Source organism: Palaemon carinicauda, chromosome 6 (genome assembly GCF_036898095.1).
Source record: "Palaemon carinicauda isolate YSFRI2023 chromosome 6, ASM3689809v2, whole genome shotgun sequence".
In the NCBI taxonomy this organism is placed as follows: Eukaryota; Metazoa; Arthropoda; class Malacostraca; order Decapoda; family Palaemonidae; genus Palaemon; species Palaemon carinicauda.
Window position 1 is genome coordinate 127353594 of NC_090730.1, and position 19794 is coordinate 127373387.

The 19794-nt window shown below is 40.7% G+C and overlaps 1 long non-coding RNA gene across 1 annotated transcript; it reads right to left on the reverse strand.

Moving 5' to 3' along the window:
- Positions 1-4789: 4789 nt before the first annotated feature.
- LOC137642186 (uncharacterized) lies at positions 4790-19348 on the reverse strand. The gene is made up of 2 exons (XR_011044669.1): positions 19273-19348; positions 4790-5507 (listed from the first exon to the last, which is right to left on the reverse strand). It is a non-coding gene; the product is annotated as an uncharacterized lncRNA (long non-coding RNA).
- Positions 19349-19794: the final 446 nt, after the last annotated feature.

Here is a 19794-nt window from a genome sequence, read left to right on the forward strand (position 1 = left end):
ACTTTGTGCTCAATAATGAATGATTGATAGGTCTTCTTGATGGGGGAAAGTGTGGAATTTTAATTATGTTAGATCTTAGTGCTGCTTTTGACACTGTTGTGCACGAATACTTACTTGACGACTTGAAGTCTATTGGAGTGACTCAGGAAGCACTGAAATTTTTGCGAAGTTACTTAGTGAACAGGAAGACTATTGTAGAAGTTTCTGGAAACCGATCCAATGAGAGAATACTTATGAAGGGTGTACCACAGGGTAGTGTCCTGGGCCCTATCTTGTTTAACATGTATACTATCGAGCTATCACACATCTTGAAAAAACAAAAAGTGGGTTTTAAACTATATGCAGATGATACTCAGTTTTACCTCTCAATTTCAACAACACAAGATACAGGGAAGAAAATTGATGAGATAATGACTGAAATAAAAACATGGATGCAGAGGAAAAATCTCAAATTAAATGATGATAAAACAGAATGTATGTTTTTCGGCACAAGGGTGGCTTTGAAGAATTACCAGTTAATTCAAAGTATAAAAATTGGTGATGCTGATGTTGGGAGTGTGCCTGTTGTGAAAAATTTGGGTGTACTGATAGACTGTAATTTGTCAATGAAGGACCAAATTGTGAACACAGTGAAAGTGTGTAACTATCACCTGAGAAACATAGCATTTATTAGAAAATATTTAACAGAGGGCAGTACAAAAATTTTAGTGGGGAGTCATGTAATATCAAGGCTTGATTATTGCAATTCTCTGTACTACAAATTGCCCAATACACTACTAAGGAAGCTTCAAAATGTGCAAAACCGGGCGGCTAGATTGATAAAAGGCATTAAATTTCGGGAGAGAATAACTCCTGCACTGATCGATCTACGTTGGTTGCCTGTTAAGGCTAGGATTGAATTTAAAATTTGCTTGTTGACTCACAAAGCACTTACAGGTGATAAGCCTAAATATCTTCGTGATTGCTTGATCCCCTACCCTGAAGCTACCAGCGCCACTGTAAGAGTTAGACATGCAGATGACCCACATAGACTATTCGAAATTAGTGTGAATCATGCAATAGGAGGAAGAACGTTTAGTTATGCTGCACCGAGACTCTTTAACGACCTTCCACTCGATGTCAAGAATAGCACAAATGTGGCTGCCTTCAAGAAAAACCTGAAGACTTATCTTTTTAGAAAGTGTTATAATAGTGACCTGAAAACTATTAAGCCTGAATACAAATGCTAGCGAAATAACTGATAACGATACAGAGCAAAATATTAACTGGAAAGGAATTATTTTTTCATACACCAAGGCCCGCCTGAACAGACCTTTAGTGTTTGATGGAGGGCGAGAAATAAACCTCTAAAAGTAAAAGTAAAAGTAAGTAAACGCCCATGGCTCCTGCGAAACACTGCATTTATCACCATACCAAGACAACGGGGCCCCCAGTGTTTGCCCGATTCAGACGTCTGGCACTGGATTGTTTGGCAGCTGCTTAACACAAACTTACTCTGAAATGGAAGAAAAGGGTCTTTGCCTAAAGGCCTCAAAACCATGGTTGTCAATCTCTCATATTGAGCTCAAGAAAGATGGCTCTACATCAGTGGGGGGATTACAGGCGTCAGAACGTGCAGACACAACCAGATCACTATCCCCTCTCAAATATAGCCAACGTGACCACCTGCTTGCAAAAAGTGAAGGTTTCCTCCACTCGCCCTTCTGAAGGGGTATTAACAGGTGCCCACGAACCATTACACGTCCAAGACCGCCATCACCATCCCTTTCGGTACATAAACCTTCAATTATTCCTTTTTTGGCCTAGGTAATGCTGGGGCCACTTTTCAAAGTCTCATGGACAGCATCTTAGGGAACCTCCCTTTCAGAGTATGTTATACGGATGACATACAAGTGTTCTATTCCTCCAAAGAGGAACACCATCATCTCCGCATCATGCTAGACCGCCTACAACATTACATTCTTTGTAATCTGGTACGACTATTGTACCTTTGGCGTCAAAGTAGTATCTTTCTTGGGGCACTGCATCACTCCTGAAGAAAGTCTACCCCTCCCCGAGAATGTATCAGCAATTTAGTACTCTCCCTACACTCGTCCATCAAAGTACAAGAATTCTTGGGGATGATTAACTATGATCACAGTTCCCTGTCAGCCATTGCCACCACTCTTGGCCCCCTCTACCCCTCCCTCAAGGGTAAGCCAAAGACCTTCAAGAAATGGCCTTCTGCAACACAAGTGAATACCCTATCAACTACTGCTGCTCTCACTTACCCGAGCCACATGCATCTCAACTCTTCTCCACGCCAGTGATGTTGCAATTGAGGCAGTCATCAAGCAGGTGGTAAACTCACCCCACCCATCGGTCTTCAGTAGGAAATTGTCCAATGCTGAAATCTGGCTACTATACCTTTTAAAACAAATTGCTGGTGGTGCATTTAGCCGTCTGTCAATTTTGCCACTTCTTGGAAAGTACGGCCTTTTCATTCACACGCACCACATGCTTATGGTGCACACCTTCTCACACTAGTCTGATTCCTGGTTCGCCCATCAATGCAGATTTATCTCAACTGTGGCTGAATACTAATGTACCCTTCAACATAACCAATTCCTTTTCAAGAAACATTGGCTGCCATTTACCTGGGATTGGGTTACAATAACTTGGCAGAAGCCCAATGAAGAGATCCAGAGTTCCAAGCATGTAGGACATCCAGCATATCCTTCTGTTGGGAGGATGTCCCTCTCCAAGACACCAACGCTGCCACCCTCTGACGTCAGTTCTGGTAAACTAAACACTTTGTAGGTCAGGCAATGACATCTTCGCAGTCTTAAACCACCATAGAGCACAGCTCTCGTTACTGCGGTAGCAAGGAAAAACCTATGGTGAACTTTGCTCGCTGCCTCTACACTTCAGACGTCGCCCGAAACAAACAAGCTGTTCTGTGTGGATAAAGCCCTATTCAATAGCTTGTTTAAACTTCAATTACTTTATCTCAGGACAGTATATACAGCTCATATACCAGAGCTATGTTAATTTGTCACCAAGATGGCAATTTTTTTTGTTTGTTATATTCACAGATAAGCAGTAACAAATTTCCATTATGTACTGTACCTTCAATATGTCCATAGTGGGTTATTCAAGTTACAATGCAAGTAACAAACTTCATACGGCTTTTTTCATTAGGTTCTGAAGCCGGTTTGAAAGAGTGAGGTTAGTTAATTAAGTGCCCTCATGAATATTTAGGTTCTTAGAATAGAAAATTATATACTACAGGTCTGTATTATAGGCCTTTTCTTCATCTAGCCGGGAGGCTTTATACGCGTTGTCAACCTTAAATAAACTACTTCTTAATACGATTTTCTTTTTTTCTTCAAAATCTAACTTCCTTAAATTTCAACAATACCTACTTTCGTAATCTAAACCATCACTAGTAATATGGTAGGAATTTGTGCCATTTACGGCTCTATTTATTAACTAGCTGTTATTCCAGAACTCCAGTGTCTCACAGCCTATTTAATAGTAACCTGCTGTATCCGTCGAGATTTATAATGTGCGCCTACTATCCACTTTTTTATCAAACAAAATTTGCTTCAATATACAGTTGTAACCAGCATTTTATCAAAGTAAAACAAAGGCATGAATAAAATAAGTAATCATTTGTAGACGAACCTCTTTATAAAATCAAATTTTTGATAATGTTTGGATTAAAATTGAAATTGGTCAATAGAAGCTGAAAAAGTCAGATGGAATTAATATTTGAAGTTAAACATAGGAACCAGTATGTATGCAGGAAAATTTTTCCATATTTGAGAAGTGCCAAAATAGTTACTCTGAAGAAAGATTGAAGAAAGATTTAACTAATACTTCTTTTAACTAATACTTCTAATAAAGTTAAAGTATAAACAAGGTTATAGAAGTCTTAAAGCTAAATTTAATTCGAAGGCTTTAATAGTACGTACTAATTGTAAAGAGAAGGAATTTCAGTGAAAAAATCTTAAATATTTATATCAACTCAAATTGACCCTCAAAGAATGAAGGCAAAAATTAAGACTACACTTAAACATTATGTATGCGAAGACCATAAAATTGTAAAAGTTGATAAAAGATACAAAAAATTAAAAAAATAAATATATACAGATAGTTGCGGGGTAACTGGAAATCCTTACACACTAGGTAATTTAAGGTTATGGAATCACAGACACTTAAACAGTTTGGGAAACTTAAATTTTCTTGAAGAATAAAATATTCGAAACCATTTTAGCATTATATTAGCAACAATACAATGTAAGCCTACATACTACATTGAATATTTAAACCAAAATTTAACCTCTTTTTATTATAAATTATTTCATCGAAATTGCACACAATTGACAATCTTGCTGTAAATCAACACTACTACTGAATGTTTTGAATCTACTTACAATAGAAAAACCGACAAGTGATTTTAGTTAGAATTTTTGGGCATAAAACACACATTGAAATAAATTTGAGCATAAAAATTAAACTAAAATAAAATCTTAGCATTGCAAAGCAAGCAATAAAGGTCAACCCCTAACTATAAGAAAAAAAAAACAGATTCTACAATAATTTTAAATCGCCTAAGGGATAAAAAAATAGATTTTTGGATTTTCAATGTGAGATTGCACATCCTCGCATTCAAAACTATTTAAAATACTTAACTATGGCACATTAAAAATCTGCACATTAAAAATGAAGTCTACAAAAAATCTCTACAAAACTTTTAAAAGTTTAAAGCTGCAAACTTAACATTCCGTGTACTTTTGTAATGTACAGAATAGGGTCACAACCATGAAAATCAAAACTCCACTACATCTGTTGAAATACAATGGCAATAGGACAATAGTTAACTAGTTGCAAAACGAAGGTAGTTCTGGGTCCCAGACAAGACTCCATTGGAGATACCTTGTCAAACTAGAGTCGCCGCCCAGAAAGCTCTAAGCCAACCGACTTTCTACAGACCATGTACGGGATGCAGCCGCTTCAAGCAGATTGCCAAGATTATTTTGATTTGGGCCAGAGACATGATGATGTTCTGTAGAAGATGAGGAAAGCCTCTTCAAAGAGTGATTCCTTCACTCTAAACCAGCAGGATCTACCAGGTTTAGTCCCCCTTCGCAAGAATCATCTAGTTATACCCTTAAAGCCTCGGCTGGAAGACTAGCTTGACCTGCAGGATCCATGTTGAATTTTTTCTTGTACTGAAATTTGATTAGTTTCAAATTCAGTTACTCTGGGTGGCCGGCACTTTTCGGTATATTTCTTCCAAAGTCCTGAACATATACTTTGTTGATCGTGGGATCAATCCTTCGTTGCTCATCTTCACGAAGACTTCTATACTGCATTTTCCCCAAACTAGTTTGACCGCTAGTACAGATGCACACACGTTTGTGTAATGAGCTCTGGCAGAGTCAAGATATTGAAAAATTCTGCCTGCAAGCCAGATGGCTCAAAAACTGGTAGGAGGCCTGACATCAAACTTTTGTTAACACCTGTAAACCAAAATATTAAAATTACTTAATATACAAGTGAAAATACGGCAAAAATTAAACTATGAACACCCTTCATTAATCCTGTTAAAATTATTCTATTTAGAAGTCTGTCTCTAGACAGTCAAGTTTTCTAAGATTTGATTTAATACCTGCCTCTTCCAATGTTTATTTTTTGTCTTACAGGCAACCATTAAATGGAGTTTAACTTATTATATGCTGATATGAAGGCTTGTTAAATTAATTCACACACCTAAACTAGTTCAACATTTTTCACACAAAAAATTTGTACAAATATTTATTTTTAATCCTAAATTAAAATTTAGCTAGCCCTGTATCACATGACCTACCCCAATATTTACCACATTGGCAACCTTTATACCTCCTATTCTGCCCTATTGTTGGTAATAATGACACCTGGAACCAGAGTTCATGCAATTCTATGGTCAGTTGTGCAATACCAAAAGTGGAGAAGGCAGGGTGGGACCAGCCAAATTATCCAGGCATGGATCTCTTTGGAGTGAAACTTTCATATATATAAACATAACCTTAAGATAAATTATCTAGCCCATTATCCCAATTTACGATCAGGGAACTGTAATAATCTTTTTGGAATAGGAGGTTACATTAATGACAGCAAAAGTGAGCTGAAACTAAATATGCCCAATATCATACAAAGAAGACGGCAAACAACAGCCAATGTAGAATTTAGGGTCAATCTAGATACACTGACCAAGTGAATAATCACTCATGAGAATGACACTCTTCCGAGAACATCTGAGAAAATGTCCCAGCCTATAGCATCTTGCAAGCCGAGAGAACACAGACACTAAAGGGAGATCAGACGACACCTCTCTAAATGTACCAAATGACTGCAAAAGGGAAAAACTAGTCTCCCAAGACAAACTAGGAATACAGCTTCTAAAACAAGCTAAGAGACTTCAGACTAGAGCTGTACAATACCTCTAAAGAGGGCTACAGACCAAAAAAGGACTTAAGAAAATGCAGCTCTTTGGGGGGGGGGGGGGACTTCAGTATAACAGTGTCTACCAAATTTGGCTATTTTCTTTAGTCTTTTTTTTCCATCTATGAAAGCAACTATTGTTCTGCAAATTGTTTATTACGGAAATGTTTGCAGAGGAATAGTGTTCCTATTTGTTATCCCAAGAATGATTCTACTAAAAAAATCAAAATTATAGAGCATGTACATTAAAAATAGAAAAAGCTGCTTTTCCTTAAGTATAACAATGCGCTTTCAACAAAATTGGTCATCATTTCTACTGCAAATTTGCCATTCTACCATAACAGATCCACCTCTTCGGACAGACAGGTGGGGACCTGGGACTTTGGGGGTACAATAACAGACCTAAACGTGATTTAGCACAGATTTGTAAAAGGCCGCAGAACCTAACAAACCCACCTAACCTTGACAAGTATTAGCCAGGTAAATTTTCTAGTTGGAAGGCCAGCCCCCATCCCCTTACAGGTCCCAGACCTAGCCAGAAGGTGCTAGCCTCCCCAACCCCTCTCACAAATTACCTTCCCAGGTCACAGACCTACCCGGCTTGCCTGCTCCCTCGAACTATCTTCCCAGATCACAAGCTACTTTCCCAGATCACATACTAAAAGTAAATCACAAATACTTACATTATTAAACTAAATCTAATAAATCCTTATTATAATTACTCATGACACTAACCTTAGAGGGATAACAGCTTTTAAAAATTCATTCATTACACAAGGAATGCAGTGATAAATCAGAGACTTTGCTATAACATCGAAATAAAAAAGCAGCCATTAAATTTTTTTAAATGTTGGGCCCCAAAACACACCTGACACTTTGTGATCTACAAGGGATGAAATTTAACAGCTAATAGGAACAGAAGAGTTGGCCTTATAAAACTAGGCTTGTCAGAACCGTCTAAGTCATTCGAGCGCACATACCCAAATAAGGTGAACTGTCATATGTTAGGGGAAGAAGGAGAAGCAGCTACTTATAAATGAACAAACAGTAATTGCATTAGTAGAACGTGGGAGGGCGGGCTTTTGTGCAGAAAATGCACAAACTCAAACAGGGGCAGAAACTACAGACAAAATTATTAAAAAGTGAACAATAGTTGTTGTATCTAGCAATTTCTCATAGATTTATGTCCACGTGGAATAAAGTGTCCCAGAGAACAATGTATAGAGAAAAGGTAGTTTTAAAGTTAGATTCGCCAGTCTATTTTTGTGCACCCAAAACGCCCAGTTCCCACTGGGTGGCCTGCATTCCTGTAGATTCCGTACAATACATTAGGGTACATTATTCCTTTTACCACCGCAGTATTTGGAACTCCCCAACCCTACCCTATACCAACTGTGTGCACACGATCGTACATAGTAACGAAATTTTATTGTGTATATATGCTTGTATCTTCGCTATTCCCTCGCACTGAAAAAAACCTGAATAAACAAGCCTGTTTTTCTCACTGTTAATGGTGTTTATTTTGAACATTAAATTTCCTGTTGCATTGAACTTTTGTATATAAATTAGTGTTCTATAATAAACTCACACTGTTGCTTTCATCCTGCCCGAGTCACAACCTTCTCTCAGCCCATTACATTGGTGACCCTGGACGTCGACTCTCTCCTACCGCCTTCCACCCCCTTCCCCCCAGACATCGTTGGTACTGTGGCAGATTTTACGGAAATTAATGCTGCGGCTCCCCCATTGAAACTGTCTTAATTAGCCAGCGGAGAGGCGTTTGCTTACTTTCAGTGCACATTAGTCCAGTTTCGCATCAAGGGCGTGACTCTCAACCGCCAAAGCAGATTATGTTCTCATGGCAATACCCGAGGACACCTTCCCGGAAATATCAGACCTGGCTTTGTGAACAAGGAGACACCCCAATAGTGTATGATGCACTCTAAACATAACTTCTGCAGAAGTACTCGCAGTCGCCAGCCACCCGTATAGCAAAGCTTTTTCAGCTCTCGCAACAACCTTTCGGGGACTAAAGGGCTTCGCACACCCTTGGGTAATTGACCAGTATTGCTCGCCTGCAACCTGCCGTAAAACTGCTCTCTTCATCAGGCAGTCCTACTTCGGGCCCTTTGGATAAGCCGTTTACCCGGACCTGTTCGCGCTGCCATACCCGATGTCGATAGTTTACCCAAAAAAGTCTATGACCAAAGCCGACACCCTTATGGACAGCCACTTCAAGACCTCCACCAACTCCTTCACCCCTGACGAAGAGGATGCCTATTCAACGTCAACTGAAGTAGACAATGCCGTAGGACATACACACCTACCGCGTGACATGCCGAAGCGGCAACAAAGCCACCCACCACTCACGCTTGCCCCAACCTACGACTTCTACAGCCCCTTACTACCTCCCCTCCGCAGCAGTTTTGCTACTACCACTTCAGATTCGGGGCAACCGCTTAGAAATGTGCCAAGGATTGTCAGTGGCCAAAAAACGTGTAAGTAGGCCATTGCTCATGGCGGTTGCCTCCCATGTTTCTAATCTTTTCTTTTTACACGATGCAGGAACAGGCGTGCGATTTTTGGTAGACACGGGTGCTTGTCGTTCCCTTTTGCCAAGGGAACTCTTCAGGACACTACGTAGTCTGTCTAAGTCTGCCGACATCCGCTTGGTAGCTGTCAACGGATATTCGATACCCACCTACGGTTACGAGAACCTCACATTATTGTTTGGATAACTTAAATTTAATTGGAAGTTCCTCATTACCGATGTCACATTACCAATCCTCTGTGTGGATTTCCTCTCTATTTCCACCTTCTGGTCGATGTCGTCCACCGACTATTGGTCAACGCTGACTCATACTTGTCAACAACTCTTCAACCCACCCCCTCAACCTCTCTCTCTCCACATCAGCGGACCCACGGATGCCTACGCCCACCTCCTCACATCGTCCCCAGAAGTTTTCAGTCCAGAACTTAGCCAAACTCCCGCATCTCCTGCCAAGCATGGTATTTATAACCATATCAAGACGATGGGACCCCCAGTCTTGAAAAAATTCAGACGTCTGGCACCGGAATGATTGGCAGCCGCCAAACAGACGTTTGGCCGAAATGGAAGAAATGGGACTTTGCCAAAAGGGCTCAAGCCCATGGTCGTCACCCTTACACAGTTTTGAAGAAAGACTGCTCCCTCTGTCCGTGTGGGGATTACAGGTGCCTGAACATGCAAACAGAACCGGATCACTACCCCCTCCCAAACATTGCTGACGTGACCTACCTGCACAAAGTGAAGGTTTTCTCTACGCTCTACCTCCTGAAGGGGTATTACCAGGTGTCTATGAACCCAGAAGATATCCCCAAGACCGCTATCACCACTTCGTTTGGTACATACTTTCAATTACTCCCGTTTTGCCCTTCGTAATGCTGGGTTAAAGTTTCGACATCTCATGGATGTAATCTTAGGGGACCTCCCTTTCTGTGCATGTTATGTGGACAATATTCTTGTGTTCTCCTCTAAAGAGGAAAATCTCAAGTCACCTGCTCATCGTGCTTGACCGCCAGCAACATAACGGCCTTGAAGTCCGGTACGACAAGTGTACCTCTGGTGCCAACAAAGCGTCTTTCTTAGGCCACCGCATCACTCCTGAAGGAGTCCATCCCCTCCCTGAGAAGGTAGCACACGTTCAGGACTTCTCCCACGCCCTCGATAGTCAAAGCTCTGCTGGAATTCTTGGGCATGATAAACTATCACCGTTTTCTGCCAGCCATTGCTGCCACTCTCGCTCCCCTCTATGCCACCCTCAAGGGCGAGCCATAGGACCTGAAGTGGGCTCCCCTTCAAGAAACTGCCTTCTACAATGCAAAGAAAGCCCTCTCAACCGCTGCGGCTCTCACTTTTCCTATCCCACATGCCCTTCTGCTCTCCAACGATGCCAGCTATGTCTATTGGTATAGTACTCCAGCAGGTGGTCAACGGCTCGCCCCGCCCATTGGCCGCCTTCAGCAGAAAACTGTCCGAGGCAGAATCGGGTTATTCCATCTTCGATGGCGAATTGCCAGCGGTACACTTGGCTGTCCGTCAATTTCCCCATTTCTTAGAAGGTGCGCCGTTCATAATTTGCACAGACCACATGCCTCAGGTGCACGCCTTTACTCTACAGTCCGACGCCTGGTCCGCTTGTCAAAGACGACATCTCTCCGCCATGGCCGAATAAAATTTCATTCTTCAATAAGTCCCTGGGAAAATGAATCCCGTTGCCGATGCCCTGTCAAGAAAAAAGTTAGCTGCCGTTCAACTGGGGTTGGATTAAAACGCCCTGGCTGACGCCCAACGACAGGATCCAGAGTATCAAGCATGTATGACATCCTGCAAGTCCCTCTGTTGAAAGACTTCCCTCTTGAAGACTCCAACACCACCACCCTCTGTGATGTCAGTACTGGTAGACCGCGACCTTAGATTCCTGCTCCCATGCGCCGGCAGGCGTTTGATTTCATTCACGGCCTTTCACATGCCTCTTACCGTTCTTCTGCACAGCTGCTGAAGACCAAGTTCATTTGGCACGGTATTTCTAAGGATGCTAAGGATTGGGTCCGCGCCTGTATTTCTTGCCAAACTTCCAAAGTACATAGAGACACTGATTCAGGAGTGGGAACCTTTTGTCAACCTCTGCATCATTTCGCACACATTCAAGTTGACATTGTAGGCCCCCTACCCACATCACAAGGACATTGTTACCCGTTTACCATCATTGACCGCTCCTCTCGTTGGCCTGAAACCATTCCCATGGAAACTGCAACGTCCACCTCATGTACATCTACCTTACTCTCAGGATGGATTGCAAGATTTGGTATCACTGAACATATTACTTCTGACAGGGGTACCATTTTCACCTCTCTATTGTGGACATAGGTGAATCTCCTGGGCATCACCCTACACAAGACAACTGCCTACAACTCTGCTGCCAATGGAATGGTTGAAAGTTTTCATCGCACCCTCAAAGCAGCTTTGATGTCCCGCTGCAAGGATTGCAACTGGTTTACTCAGCTTCCCCGTGTCCTCCTAGGACTAAGGACCACTCCTAAAGACTCCCTCGTTGTCTCGGCAGCTGAAATGGTGGGTGGCGACCCGTTAGTCGTCCCTGCCAAACTTTTTCCTTCTACAACCTCCCCCGGCGATCTCTAGCACAAGTCACGTCACAGGAAAATTTACTCCATGCTGCCAGACTTACCAGCCCTAGCGAAGTAACACAAGACTTGCACTCTGCAATGCACATCTTCCTGCGCAACGACACTAGCAAGCCCCTGCTAACGCCCCTTTACACGGGCCTTTTCCTTGTGATCCGACGCAATTGGAAAAAATTCCTACTAAACATTCATGGCAAAGAAGACAGTCTCCATTGATCATCTAAAAACTGCTTATCTCTTGCCAGATGACCCGCCTACAATTGGCCTCTCTAGATCAGGGTGCCCTATTCAACATGTACAGTATGCCATTTTTAGGGAGGGAGCCATGTACCAACCGTGTGTCACACGATCGTACATAGTAAAGACATTCTATTTTGTGTATATATTATGCTTTTATCTTCGCTCTTCTCTCGCACTAAAAAGAACCTGAATAAACATGCCCGTTTTTCTCACCGTTAACAGATTTTATTTTGAACATTAAATTTCCTGTTGCATTGAGCTTTTGTATATAAAGAAGTGTGTTCTATAATAAACACACTGTAGCTTTCATTCTTTGAGTCAAAACCTTCTCTCAGCCAGTCACAACCCTCAGTCGTTTTCAGTTTTGAATGGCTTTGACATTTTTTGCAGATCGCGCCCATTGCTTCAATTTCCATCATAGAGGTGTCAGGTTGGTCTCATTATTTTGGAAAATGATAAGGTTCTCATAGTTATAAAAAGTATGAAAAAAAATATAGATAGCAGCTACTGATAGGTGAAGTTATGCGATGACAATTTTTCGTATACATTCCTATAAAGCACGCGAGGTATTATCACAAACTTAAAAACCATACCAGCTTATAGAAAATTTATTCAGCTATAAAATAGTATAAACTAGTTTTATATTTAGAATATAAAAATTCGAAAAAATTAGTACACGTGCAAAAATTGTAAACAAATTTCCTTAGCGCAAGTAACGAAAATCTGAGATTGCAAAAGTTTCTTTCTATCTAGCATACAACCTATTCCTAGAGTAATTATATTTTTTTTTTTATTTTGAATAAAATTAATTGAACTTATGACATATGGAAAATAAGGATAAAGCAATGTAAATAGTAGCTATCGTTAGGTGAAGTTAGGCGATGACGAAATGTTTTATCTTTAATTGTATACATTCCGATACAGCACAGAATTCAAGGAAACTATAAAATGGTATAGAAGAGTTTGTAGTTAGAAGAAAGGAAACATGAAAAAATAATAAACGAGCTAAAAGTGATGCCCTAACCCTCGTTACTTGCGTTGAAAAAAATTTAGGTTTACAGTTTTTGCAAGTTTTAAAATTTTTTCCTGTTTCCTTTCTTCTAACTACAAACTATTATATACCAATTAATAGCAGAATAAATTGTCTAAGATTAAATGATTTTCAAGTTTCCGTGAAGAGGATTCTGTGCTTTATCGGAATGTATACGATAAAAGAATAAAAAAAAAAGTCATCGCCTAAACTCACCTAACGATAGCCACTATTTACATTGTTTTATCCTCATTTTCACACATGGCATAAGAAAGTTCAATGAATGTTAAAAAAAAAAAAAAAAAAAAAACTAAGAATAGGTTACATATGACCTATAGAAAAACTTTTGCAATCTCAGATTTTCGTTACTTGCGCTAAAGAAATTTAGGTTTACAGTTTTTGCATGTCGAAGTATTTTATTCCAGTTTCCTTTCTTCTATAACTAAAAACTTATATACCATTTCATAGCAGAATAAATTGTTAGGAAATTGCCTACATACATACACATACCACAGGGAGAAGACTCATTACCATCACCAACCCTGTCAAAATGGGAAAATGCCCCCCACCCCCTCACCAACCCTGTCAAAATGGGAAAAGCGCTCCCCCCCCCCCCACACACAAATTACCATGTGCTCCTTTTAATTTGCGTTACCAACAGCTAAATTACTTTTGTTACGATCTGTTATTTCACGGAACTAATCGGAACCGAGCAAAATTTGATGAATGAATGACATTGAAATGCCTGTCTAACAGACACCAGTCGAGACAAAGGATTTTGAGAACTGAAATTGCTTTGTTCTCCAGCACCTCTAAGGCTAGCTGTCGCAGTTGGGGCACTAGATGCTATGGCATCAATCATGGGAACCTTTCCCCTATACACTAATCCCACTTTAGCTTTAGACATTTATCCAACAAACACCTTCACACAAAGAGGAATATTCTAAAAAGTTATAAAGCACTATCACTTATAAGAACAGGCTGTAAAAGCACAAACGTGACTGATAATGCAGGAGAGAATTGTCAGACTACCTTCTCTAGGCAAGGGAAGGTTTAAAATGACCTATGTCCATCCCAGTTTCCCCGTCCAACCACGCTTTCCTTGCTTACCGAGTGGGCTTTGCTTTGTCCTGACAGTAGCCTCATTGCCGGGAACAAGGATATCTGCGAGAAATATGAAAATATACTAAGTTTCGGCAAAATTGAAAAAAAATATGTAAAAATAATCATAAGCCTAAAAACCACATGGCAACTCAAATCAGCCGCTCAGAGCTTTAAATCACAAGGCCCGGAAATTTTAAGTCCATTACACTCCATCCGGGAGAAAGCATGCTAGTCACGTACGGCATGATGGCGAAGATGTAAACATTTACTATGGTAACTTGATAATTTTCAGCAATTATTTGTGTAAATAGCAATGAAACCTAAACAAACTGCACACGAAATATCAGAAGATTCTTTACAGAAAATTTATAGGCCAACCAAGACCCCAGTGGAGCCCAGGGAAACTTTCTAATCATTGTTGACACGATATCCAAGGAACAATCAAACAATAGTCACGCAGGAGTAACTGATAATTTTTCCTAAAACTTTTATAATTGGCTATGAAAACCAAAAATAACACTATAAAAAAATCACTTTATTCATAGCAGAAAGTTTAAAGGTCCATCTTGACTTCTGAGAGGCCCTGGGCAACATCAATAATGAAAACACACCGTTACCATGGTAACTGAATAATTTTTATGTAATTATTCGTGCAAACTGCTATGAAACCTAAACCTAATGCACATGGAATATCAGCTAATTCCTTTACATCAAATATACAGGTCCTTGATTACCCCTGTGGGGACCAAGGAAACCTTTCATTCATATTCAGTGTAGACAAGATGTCTAAGGAACAACCAAACACTAGCCCTACACCAGTAACTAGACAATATTTCGTAAAATTTGTATAAATGGCTATGAAACCCCCAAAAAATAAAGAAAACTCGGATGATTCATAACAAAGTTTAACTGTTCATCTTTACCTCTGTGGGGCCCGGAGCAACGTGTAACAATGAACAGTTACCATGGTAACTGAACCATATTTTAATTATTCGTAAAAATGGCTATGAAATCTAAACTTATTGCACAAGAAATATCAGCAGATTCCTTTACATAAAATTAAAATCTAAACTTGTTGCACAAGAAATATCAGCAGATTCCTTTACATAAAATTTAAAGGTCCTTAATGACCCCTGTAGGGTCCAAGGAAACTTTCATATTCACGGTAGACAAGATGTAGAAGGAACAACCAAACTAGTCCTGCACCAGTAATTATGTCCCATTTTATTTTGTAAAATTTGTATAAAAGGCTAAGAAACTCAAAAATACAAAGAAAAATCAGCTAATTCATAACAAGTTTAAGGTCGATCTTGACCTTTGGGAGGCCTGGCCAACGTATGACAATGAAAACTGTTACTATGGCAATAGAACCATTTTACGTTAACTATTCAAAAATTGCTATGAAACCTCAAATTAAATATCAGCAGATTCCTTTAAGAGAAAATAGGTCCTTGATGACCCCTGTGGGGCTTAGAGAACCTTTTATTCATATTACAGTGATGACAAGATGTCAAAGGGACAACACAACGCACTGGTAGCTGTGCCCTATTTTCGTAATATTTGTGTAAATGGCAATGAAACCTAAATATTAGCCGATTCTTTAAAGAAAGTTCAAAATGCATCTTGACCCTTGCGGGGTCCAGAGAAACTTCTCATTCATGTTACATTGATGACAAGACATCAAATAACATCATGTACCAACCGTGTGTCACACAATTGTACATAATTCCTTTTGTATCACTTTCTCGAACATTTATTTTCCTGTTGCCTTGATGTTTTGTATATAAGGAGAGTGTTCCAAAATAATATAACTGTCGTTTCCAACCTGCCTTTGACTCACAACCCCTCTCTCGGCCCGTCACATTGGTGACCCCGGAGTGACTCTCTCCTCCCGCCTCCCCCACCCCCCGCCTCTCACCGTTACCAAGACGCCGTCATCGCATACCTTCTGCAGCAGTACTCGCCGTCGCCAGCCGCCCGTATAGCAACGCCTTTTCAGCTCTCTCAACAACCGTTGGGGGACCAAAGGGTTTCGCTCACCCTCGGGAAAATGACCAGTATCACTCGCCTGCAACCTGCCGCAGAAAGCTCTCCTCGTGAGGTGAACTTACTTCGTGCCCTTATGGACAGCCACTTCATGACCTTCAAAACCTCCAGCAACGCCTCCACTCGTGACGAAGAGGACACCTATTCAACTTCAACCGAAGCCGACGTGAATGCCGTAGGACACACTCGCCTATGAATGCCGTAGGACACACTCGCCTATGAATGCCGTAGGACACACTCGCCTATGAATGCCGTAGGACACACTCGCCTATGAATGCCGTAGGACACACTCGCCTATGAATGCCGTAGGACACACTCGCCTATGAATGCCGTAGGACACACTCGCCTATGAATGCCGTAGGACACACTCGCCTATGAATGCCGTAGGACACACTCGCCTATGAATGCCGTAGGACACACTCGCCTATGAATGCCGTAGGACACACTCGCCTATGAATGCCGTAGGACACACTCGCCTATGAATGCCGTAGGACACACTCGCCTATGAATGCCGTAGGACACACTCGCCTATGAATGCCGTAGGACACACTCGCCTATGAATGCCGTAGGACACACTCGCCTATGAATGCCGTAGGACACACTCGCCTATGAATGCCGTAGGACACACTCGCCTATGAATGCCGTAGGACACACTCGCCTATGAATGCCGTAGGACACACTCGCCTATGAATGCCGTAGGACACACTCGCCTATGAATGCCGTAGGACACACTCGCCTATGAATGCCGTAGGACACACTCGCCTATGAATGCCGTAGGACACACTCGCCTATGAATGCCGTAGGACACACTCGCCTATGAATGCCGTAGGACACACTCGCCTATGAATGCCGTAGGACACACTCGCCTATGAATGCCGTAGGACACACTCGCCTATGAATGCCGTAGGACACACTCGCCTATGAATGCCGTAGGACACACTCGCCTATGAATGCCGTAGGACACACTCGCCTACCCCGTGACGAGCCGGAGCGGCAAAACAGCCAACCGTCATCCACCACTTGCTCGCACCCCAACCAACGACTTCTACAGCCAGTCACCGCTGGTAATCGGCGCAGTTATTACTACTACCTCTCCAGATTCAGGGCACCTATTTAACATGTTCAGTATGTCATTTTTAGAGGGGGAGCCATGTACCAACAGTGTGTCACACAATTTTACATAATTCCTTTTGTATCACTTTCTCGAACATGTATTTTCCTGTTGCCTTGATGTTTTGTATATAAGGAGAGTGTTCCAAAATAATATAACTCAGTCGTTTCCAACCTGCCTTTGAGTTCACAACTCCTCTCCCGGCCTGTCACAATCACAACAGTCAAGCGGGTATTTCAAATCATGGCCTGTTATCTACACAAGTATATGGAACATACTGGTACGTCCATAGGGGTAAAGGGATGAGTTATTAGGGACGTACCCGCACGTCCTTTGGGGGTAAAAGGGTTATAAACTATGCGATGAAAAAGTTTAATTGCGAAGAGAACTAAAAATTATATATACAACCCATTTTAAGAAAATTTTTCTTTTATTCAATAAAAGACACCGCTGCCATGATAGTTTTTCTCCCAATGCCATTTAGTTTTTTGTCAACACAGTGGGTAAAAAAAAGGCTGATCTTCCTTAGTTTGTGGTTATGAATTATTGGCAAACCAAAGAGGCCTAAAAAAGATTGGTTTCTTTGTTTCAAGATTGTCCAATTGACTATTTTGGAATTTTTCTAGCCTTTTTAAAAAAAAAAAAAAAAGTGTCCCAAAGAGTGTCGTGGCGTATTATAACGCCACAATACTAGGCCAATTGGATAACACTTGTAGCGACACTTTCAAGTGACAAAACAAGAGAAATGAGAAAGTTTGATAGTACCACGGCAGAGCAAAAACCAATAAATCATTAGTTCAACTAAATTTCTAATACCGACAGTTAAATACTATCTCCAATTCTGAAAATTTGAGGTAGAAATAAAGGAAATTCGTTAAGATACACTATTTAAGCTAGAAGAACAGATCTGATATCAATGTCTGGTTGAAAAATAATTTTATATAAGAAACTTAATATCCACAGAGGACAAGCAGTCAAGAGCCGGTGCCTTGAATTAGTGGAATCCCCGGATTTACTGGAATCTAAAGGTAGAACTGGAATACCCCTGAAAATTACCGAAATCCCCCACAACATCACTGCAAACCCTTAGAAATCTATAAATATGAGTTTTCTTTAAAACGAGTTGTTTTTAGTATTTATATTTTTAATATTTGCAGGTAGAACCTTGGCAAGGGGTTGTGACCTGGGAAGGTTGGCGACCTGAGAAGGGGGTCCAGGGGCTTGCCCCCGGCTTGGCGTTGTGACTTTGTTTGTGACCTGGGAAAGGGGTCCAGGGGCTTGCCCCCTGCTAGGGGTTGGGACCTGGGAACTACTAAGTTAGGTTAAGTGAACCGTGCCCCTGCTAGGGGTTGGGACCTGGGAACTACTAAGTTAGGTTAAGTGAATTTGACGGGTTCTGTACCCTTTCATATATTGTTTAAAGGTATATAGAAAAATGCTTTAAAATAAAAATTTTATTTAATTTACTAAAAAATTATGTATATTAATGAAAACGCATTAACAATTTCAAAGTTTACAGTGATATTGTAGGGGATTTCGGTAATATTCAAGGGGATTCCAGTATTTGCCAGGGGACTTGCAGTAATACGTGGTTCCTGTCAAGAGCCAAACGTTAGTCTGGAATCAAATGAAGTAATTTGTTGTAGGAAAGGATAAATTAAGAGGAAACTTAAAAATACTTTTCAAAGTAAGCCCCACACAACTTGGGCATTAAGGCCAAAAAGGAGGGAGCGCACAAACAAATTGGACAGATACCAGAAGAACTAGGTTACTTAGCCAGATGGATAGAAAGAGGGGAGAGCACAAACGGAATCTGAACTATCTCCAGGAAAACCTTTTTTTGATAACTCTTGAGATGGTGATAACCAGAAAGCACTATCATATGTCAAACAACTCCCTAGTATAGCTGGTCAATGTCTTTCAAATTGACGGGGAAAATATCTGATCTGCATCAACACTTAATAACATTACCCCGATTCAAAGTTGAAGTCAATACTCCGGAATTTACTAATTTATCATTATTAAATAAAGAATTCGAACATCAATAAACTAAGCACGACATAACGCACTCAAATAATGAAAAGCATACCTCTAACCATTTAAAATTCACTGTCCAATGTATTCCCAACTGACACTTCAACACACAACTAACCTCTCCAGTAAACATGTCTTTCGTGATAAGTTCCGTCTCGCCTTCCCCCCTGACGTAACAAGGATGACAAAACGAAGCAGACATCCCCAGTTAAGGGTCTGCATTAGTGTCCTTGTAAAAGCAGTGGCGCCATCTATATTCAAACATCAAAACCACTCGTCTTTGATGACCTGTGACATTACCTCTCAAGAGACCGCTGTAAAGTCGCAAATTTCTATCGATTTACAATTTCATAAAACTTAACTCATGAAATAGACAAATTTAGTCACTGCGCAGATAAAATATGTAATAATCATAGTAGAATAAACTTTGACTTTATAAAATAACCAATAGGTAGTGGTCCATCTCTTTCTTTCTTTGAATTTAGTTCATAAGTTTGTAATTTACTTTACAAGTCTTGAGAAACATATTTTGGAAAGTTATAGTCTTGGTTTTTATTTCGAGAGATTAAGAGTAACT